The sequence below is a fragment of the Microtus ochrogaster genome, unplaced genomic scaffold (assembly GCF_000317375.1).
Source record: "Microtus ochrogaster isolate Prairie Vole_2 unplaced genomic scaffold, MicOch1.0 UNK109, whole genome shotgun sequence".
NCBI classification, from domain to species: Eukaryota; Metazoa; Chordata; class Mammalia; order Rodentia; family Cricetidae; genus Microtus; species Microtus ochrogaster.
The window spans coordinates 928,530-936,141 of NW_004949207.1; positions in this window are offsets into that span (position 1 = coordinate 928,530).

Consider the following 7,612-nt stretch of genomic DNA (forward strand, 5'->3'; position numbering starts at 1 on the left):
AGCCACAGAGAAACCCTGTCTCGAAAAACCAAAATAAATAAATAAATAAATAAATAAATAAATAAATAAATAAATAAATAAATGCTTTATCTCCATTTAACTAAGTGTGAAATCAATAAGTTTCTGCAGAGAAACCTAAGTATTTTTTTTATCTCCTTTGGTAATTTGGGCTCAACTGATAAACATAAATTTAGATGTGTCCATCTAAACCAGCAGTTCTTAACCTATGTGTCTCATCCCACAGGATGAGACTGCTATAACCAATCTCTTGCATCTTGGGACAGTGGACAGGTGAGCCTGTGTTTGTGAGTCTGAGGTGATCATTTGTGGAAGAAGGGACAAGGCACAGTGAGAGACCCACATGTGTTGTGGCTATGGGGAAATTCTTTCTGCATGAAGTGCAGAGTTCTATACTTAGATTCTAAATCAGTACTTCTCAACCTATGGGTCATGACCCCTCTGTGTTAAAGGACTCTTTTACAGGGGTTGCCTAAGACCATCTTCTATGTTAGATATTTACATTTTTATTCATAACACTAGCAAAATTACAGTTATGAAGAAGCAATGAAAATAACTTTATGGTTGGAGGTCACCACAACAAGAACCGGAGGAACTGTATTAAAGTGTCCTAACATTAGAAATATTGAAAACCACTGTTCTTAATGGAACATAAGGGATTTTTCAAAGAACTGAAAATATCCCAACTTCTACTGCTAGCCTTGCATGAAGAAAGGTTTAATTGTTATGTGATATTTTAGTTCTTGCCTAAGAACCCAAGCCCCATTTAGGACTTAGATCTTAAGAGAAAATAATTGCTCCTCAAATGGTGGCCAGTGTTCAATAAAATATTTCTGATCCTGGCAGCCATACACATGAAGGAATGGTTTCCCTGCACTCCTTCCTCTTCTCTCTTTTCTTGACATTTTGATAGCCTTGAAAGTTATCTCTAGGCTAAAATATTGTTTTTCTCTCTTCTAAAATTATTTTGTGGGAAAATGGTCTTATATTATTTTTAGTAAAATGCTGATTGGCCAGTAACCAGGCAGGAAGTATAGGCAGGCAACCAGGCAGGAGGTAGAGGCAGGACAACAAGAATTCTGGGAGAGGAAAGCTCAGTCTGCAGTGCAAAGGAAGCAATAGCAAGATGTGACTGCCTTGCCGAAAAGGGTACCAAACCATGTGGCTAACACAGACAAGAATTATGGACTAATATAAGTTATAAGAGTTAATAAGAAGCCTGAGATACTAGGCCAATCAGTTATAATTAATGTAGAATTCCGTGTGTTTCTTTGGGATGAAAGACTTCAGGATTAGGTGGGACAGAAACCTCAGTCAACACTTAAACTATGGCCAGGGTTCAGCAAAGTATTTCTGATCCTGGCAGCCATACACATGAAGGAATGACCTCCCTGAACCCCTCCCTCTTCTCTTTTCTTGACATGGTGATAACCTTGAAAGTTATCCCTAGGCTAAAATATGGTTTTTCTCTCTTCTAAAAATATTTTATATGTATGAAAAGATTTTCAAGCATCACAATGTGACATGAAGACTTTCTTATATCCAAAAAAATATGATACTGTTCAAAACCTAATCAGAGGCTAGAGAGATGGCTCGGCTGTTAAGAATATTGGTTGCTCTTCTGGAGGACCTGATTTTAGTTCCCAGCACCCATATGACAGCTCACATGTGTCTGTAATTCTAGTTTCAGGAGATCCAACAATCTCTCATGCAGACAAAATATCAATTCACATTTTAAAAAAATCTAAATGGTGGTGACACACACCTTTAGGACACAGAGGAAGGAATCTCTGGGTTCAGGGTCATCCTGGTCGATAGAGTGAGTTTCAGAACAGCCAGGGCGACACAGAGAAATCCTGAGAGGATTTCCTCTGCTGCAGGATAAAATGAAAGCTTAGATGTTAAATAGAAGTATTCCCAGAGAATGATTGAGATTCCAAAAAAAATCTTTTTTATTTACAACTGTTAAATTTTAATTAAAATTTAATTATCACTTCCCCTTCACATCCTCTCAAATTGATGTCTTCTTTTACTTATTTTGTGTGCATGCATATATACTCACACATGCACACAAAGAAGACACTTGTCAGTGTCTGGTATCTTCCACCATCTCTCTTCTGTTGCTTTGAGTCAGAGACTCTTAGTGAACCTGAAGCTCATTATTTCAGCAGGACTGGGTGATCAACAAGCCCCCGGGTTTTGTCCTGAATCTCCACCTTCAGGCTTCAAGCATAGCTAGTGCCTTACCCACTGAGCAATCTCCTCAGCCTCCTATCACTCTCCTATAGGTTTGATTGTAGGGTGGCTCTAAAGAATTCTTTTCTTTTAAAAAAATATTTATAATACATACAATATTCTGTCTGTGTATGCATGCAGGCCAGAAGAGGACACCAGACCCCATTACAGATAGTTGTGAGCCACCATGTGGTTGCTGGGAATTGAACTCAGGACCTTTGAAAGAGCAGGTGATGCTCTTAACCTCTGAGCCATCGTTCCAGCCCATAAAGAATTCTTCAATGGGATTGCAAAGATGAATTGATAAAGCAGAAGGATGAGCAAGAAGGGGTTTATAGCATGTCTTTTATTGTAAGTGGGGTTCCTAGTGAAATTCTTAGAAAACTGTAATTTATAGCTGGGAAAGGAGAAAGGCCTTAAGCAAATACTAATTGTACTGAAATTCTTGAGTCTCTAATAAAGAGAGGCTTCAAGCGGACTCTTGGATGAAGGGCTCCTGTCTCTTCCCATGTCCCATATTTTGCCTTATTCTGTATCCTATCTTATATACCACCGTCACCAACAGAGTTTTTCTATAAGCGAGGATACCACAGAATGTCCATTACCTGGAAAATGACTAGGTGTGTCCAGATGTTTTGCAAGGTCAAGTTTTTGACATTTGGAGAGCCATGACTGCATCTTCTGCTTTGAACCACTTCTTTTCCAGACTGTATATCCAGAGTTTTCCTAACGTGCTAGCATTTCAGTCATTCTAAGAACATATATTTTTGGTCTCAGTTCTCAAAAAAACGTCAGGAGTTCAATTCCTGCTGCCTCATAAATATATTGAGAGACCCCTCTTCCAACTGCCTTCCTTCTCCTGGGATAATCCATGTTCAGGGAAACAAGAGTTAATCACCAGCCACAAGATGTCATCCTGAATCTCAAGAAACAGAGCCTCATAATGTTTGCTGAACTCCTGCAGCTCCAGGTCTGTGAAGCAACTTCCTAGGAGTTGATACATCGTTTCTGGAGCAAGACTCAGGAAGTCTGTTTGAAACATTCTTTCCAAGACAGATGTTCTCAACCTTCCTAATAATGAGACCTTTAATACAGTTTCCTCATGCTGTGGTGACCCGCCAATCATAAAATTATTTTCATTGCTACTTCATAACTGCAATGTTGCCACTGTTGTGAATCAAAATGTAAATATCTGATATTCAAGATGGTCTTTTTTTCTTTTTTGAGGATCTCGTAAAACTCACCTCTGAACCAGTTCATTTATACTCTTACATTTTAAATAAGGAGATGTTTAAAAACTAGTCATTCAGTCTTACCTCTTCTTGATACAAGTTCTAATTGCTGCTTTCATTATGTTATATAACTGTGTCTAGAAATTCATACTTTTCTCCAAATTTAGAATTTAGTGAAATATGTTTTTCACATTTTTTTTTGTCCTATAAAATTCTGCGACCTTAGAGAGTTACTCTTCTGACCCTTGAAATCTAATCAGGGGTAGACTTTCGATTTGTAAGCACTCTCCGCATGTCTCGGCTTCATGGCTTCATCATTTGCAAAAGCTTCCACATGACAGTTTTCATATCTTTAAGAATGAAAATAAAACCAGAACAATTTATCCCACAGATATGATGTATGGAAGATTTAACTTTTCACTTTATAAAAATATGTTTTTATTATTTTAAAAATTGTGCGTATGTGTTTATGTGTAGGTGCACATACATGTATGCAGGTGCCCACAGAAACAGAGATGGCGAATCTCCCGGAAACTGGAGTTACAGGTAGTCATGAGGCACCCAATGTGTGTTCTAGGAACCAAACATTGACTCTTTACAAGAACAAAACACTCTTAGCCAATGGCTGGCTGCCTGTCCAGTCCCTGTACTCTCGTCTTCTTTGTTTAATACTCATAATACTATATAAAGTGTTTTGATGAAGCCTGTAGCGCCAGCGCTACCACAGTACCGAGTTGCGGGCAAGGGGCTGAGGGTTTAAAGGAGCACAACACCTGCGGTCCTTGGTGGTCTGGGAATGCCGTTTAGTGAGAGCTCAAGGCAGCCTTATATACAGCCTTAGTGCACTGTGGAGAAATCCTCGGGTTCAGAAGTTCACGTTCTCAAGGCTAGATGGTAAACAACACCGAGAAACAAGGAACCTTGCCTTAAGTACAAAAGGTCATAAAAGGCCAGGAGTAGGATTTACTTGCACAAGAATACAAAACAGCAGGCAACTAGACAAACATCCCTGGGGGCAGGGCCCAACAGAAACTCCGCCCCATTCCCTTGCTTCCAGTTACCCTACTATCCCATCCATCACCTTTCCCACCTAACTTCATGTTGTTGCTATAGCTGTTTAACCATACAGGGCCGACTGTATGCCCATGGTGTGAGACCATACAGTGGAGCCTGGCGAGCCCTTCAGTGTGCTACATTTTTATAGTACCACATCCCCCTAAGGCTCAAAGATCATCAAAAAAGAGGAGCTAGAACAATTGTAAGAGGCAGAGAGAACAGCCATCTTCAGAGAAACAGGCTTGGTAGTGCAGTTACATGCATGAACTCATGGGGACTGTGACATAAGATCTAGCATTCCAGTATCCCACCATGGGTGAGAAAAGGGTTCACACAGTCCCACCTCTACTTGAGGAGCTTTTGCAATTGATGGCTACTGTGGGAGAAAGTCTGTTTACATCAGGAACTCTTTAAAGAGTTGGAAAAAAATCACTCAGGATAATTTGGAAGATGAAAGAAATATGCTGGTAGATGCTTGATCAGGAAAGAGACTCTAGGAAGCAGAGGAGAGTAAGCATTAGTGATGTAATTCACCTCTCATTTGCTATAAAATTAACAGGAGGTTTTATCTTTTGAGTTGGAGAGCAGAATGGATGTCCCTTCTTATAACCATCACCCTCATCAATGAGCTTTCTACGAGTTATTACTATGAAGGTCAAGTTGGGGTCACTGTATTCTGAAGGTCTGACAAACATCTATGACCTTTGGTCTTACCAAATCATTGGCTTAATTATTTATTAATTGTCTACAGAAAAGAACTTGAAAGAAGTCAAAATGTGAGTTAGTATAAACTATTGTGAATGGTCAACTGAAGAAGACACCCATATTCTCCATACCCGTGATATACATACACTTGGTCTTTCTACTGGCAGTATCAACTGCTTCACCCCCTTTCCTAGAACACAAACACTGCAGATTGGCATCACAGATTTATACTTGTACTCAGAAAACTCAAGTCCTCACCCACAAGGAAAAGTCAGAGAACAGATTTCCTGAAGGAAAAGAGCTATGGACCTGATTCCATAGAAGCATGGACTCTGCTGGTGACCACCATCCTGCTGCTCCTCTGCCCGTGAGGCTGGATGCCTCTCCCTTGTGGCCTTAGAGTTGGGATGATTCTTAGACCCCTTTTCTCCCTGTTAGAAAACCAAAAGATATAATTTAGTGGAAATTAACTCTGCCACAGCTGAACACATTTCTGCTGTAAGCTAGATTATTTATCTCACTGTGCTTCTCAGCCAAAGAGTCTCGACTCTTGTTAAGGAGCTAATGTGGAGAGGCAATCAGGATCAGGCTTCTAATTGTTAGACTCAGCTGTTTCTTTTGTTCTTTTTTCTGACATTTATTTGTCACATTGGAATAGGAAAGTTTGCAGGATCTTGAACCCACATTAAGGGAAACTACACATAAGATAGATTACTTAGACTCAGGCCTACCTGTCCAGAAAGTATTGCCACAGAGATTGGCTCATTACTGATAGTAAACTATGTGCTTGTGACTGATCATCTTAGTATAGAAAGCTGCCATTGTGCTGTCTAGGATCTAGGAAGAAACAGAGCAGAGAAATAGTGCTTTATGTAGTTCATCGCCTCATGAGTTCATTTTGGTAACACATGGTGCAATTAGAGTTTTCTAGAAAGGATGTGGGCAAATTCCCTTTGACCTCAGTAAAACACAATTGACAGATCAATGTAGCCATTCCTCCAAAGTCTAACTTGGAGAGACATGAGTTTACGAAGTTATTACAGAAATTTGAAAGGTTATTTGCAGAGGCATGAATGGCTCAAAAATAGCTGCATCATCAAAACCCCACACATGAACAGAAGATGATGCACAAAATTGGTGTCAGAAGGAAATATATTTATTTTTACATGGCCCCTATGGATGTTTTCGCCTGAATGTGTGCATGCATTTCACATGCAGGCCTGATGACCACATAGGTTAAAGGAAGGCTTTGGATTCTCAGGGACTGGAATCAAAGACTTTTGTTAGTTGGCATGTGGGGACTAGGAACCAAACTTGTGTCATCTGCAAGATCAGCAAATGCTCTTAGCTGAAGAGCCATTTCACCAGTTGCACTCGGGAAGCTATGCAGAGTTTTCAGTTTGAGGGACAGGCCAGGTAGGATAGCCTTGTCAGAAGATAGCTGGCTGGCTAGCCTCTTATGCTGTGCAACCTTGTAAAACTCTAGGATAACTCTGAAGCCATTTCTGACAACTCTGAGGCAATTTCTGAGGCGTCTCAGAAGTAGTGCTCCCCCCTCCCCTAGGAACCAAGGACCTAACAACTTCACATGCACATACTGGAATATTGGGGATTTTCCATCTCCCTGTGTCCTTGTGGATGTTCTCCACATAGAACTCAGTTATTGGAATTGGGGCAAGATAACCCTTAGATGTTGACTCAGTTCCTCGGCCTTTGTCAGGGGATATTGATTCCATTCCTTTGATACGGTTAGGATGACTCACAGATGTTTGTTTCCCCCTTACTCCGCCTGTTCTAGAAACCACTCTCTCGCCTGGGCTCAGACCAATCATTGTTAATAACCCTTGGAATCAGCCAGTCCTAATAGTTGGAAAAACAGCCCCCAAACTCTTCCCTTGTTTCTGTGGCATTTTACTTTAAAAGTAGCCCGTACCAGCTTTTTGGGATCTTTTGGGTTCCCAAATGCTGAAAGACCCTGTTGCAACAGAATTAATTAAATCCTCTTGCTTTTCCATCAACTGTGGTGAAAGAGTAGTCTCTTGGGGTGACTCCTCCTGGGTGATTGGACTTCAGGGTCCAACAGCCTCACTGTTCACTCTTGACATAATGCTGAGGATGGGTCATGTGGATCTTGCATTAAAGATTACACACACTGATTCCTTCTTTTTACTCCCCAAGTCTGATGAGTCCTTCAGCAACATTCAAACTCAAGTTTATAAAGTTTTATTACATATTAACGCTAAGAATGGGACCATCAAGTATTAGCCTAAAAGTTTACAATAAGATGGCTTGTGAAGAGGATTATTACTCTGAATTTTTATGTTATATGTTATATTCTGCTTACCTGTTACCTCACTAGAAAAATT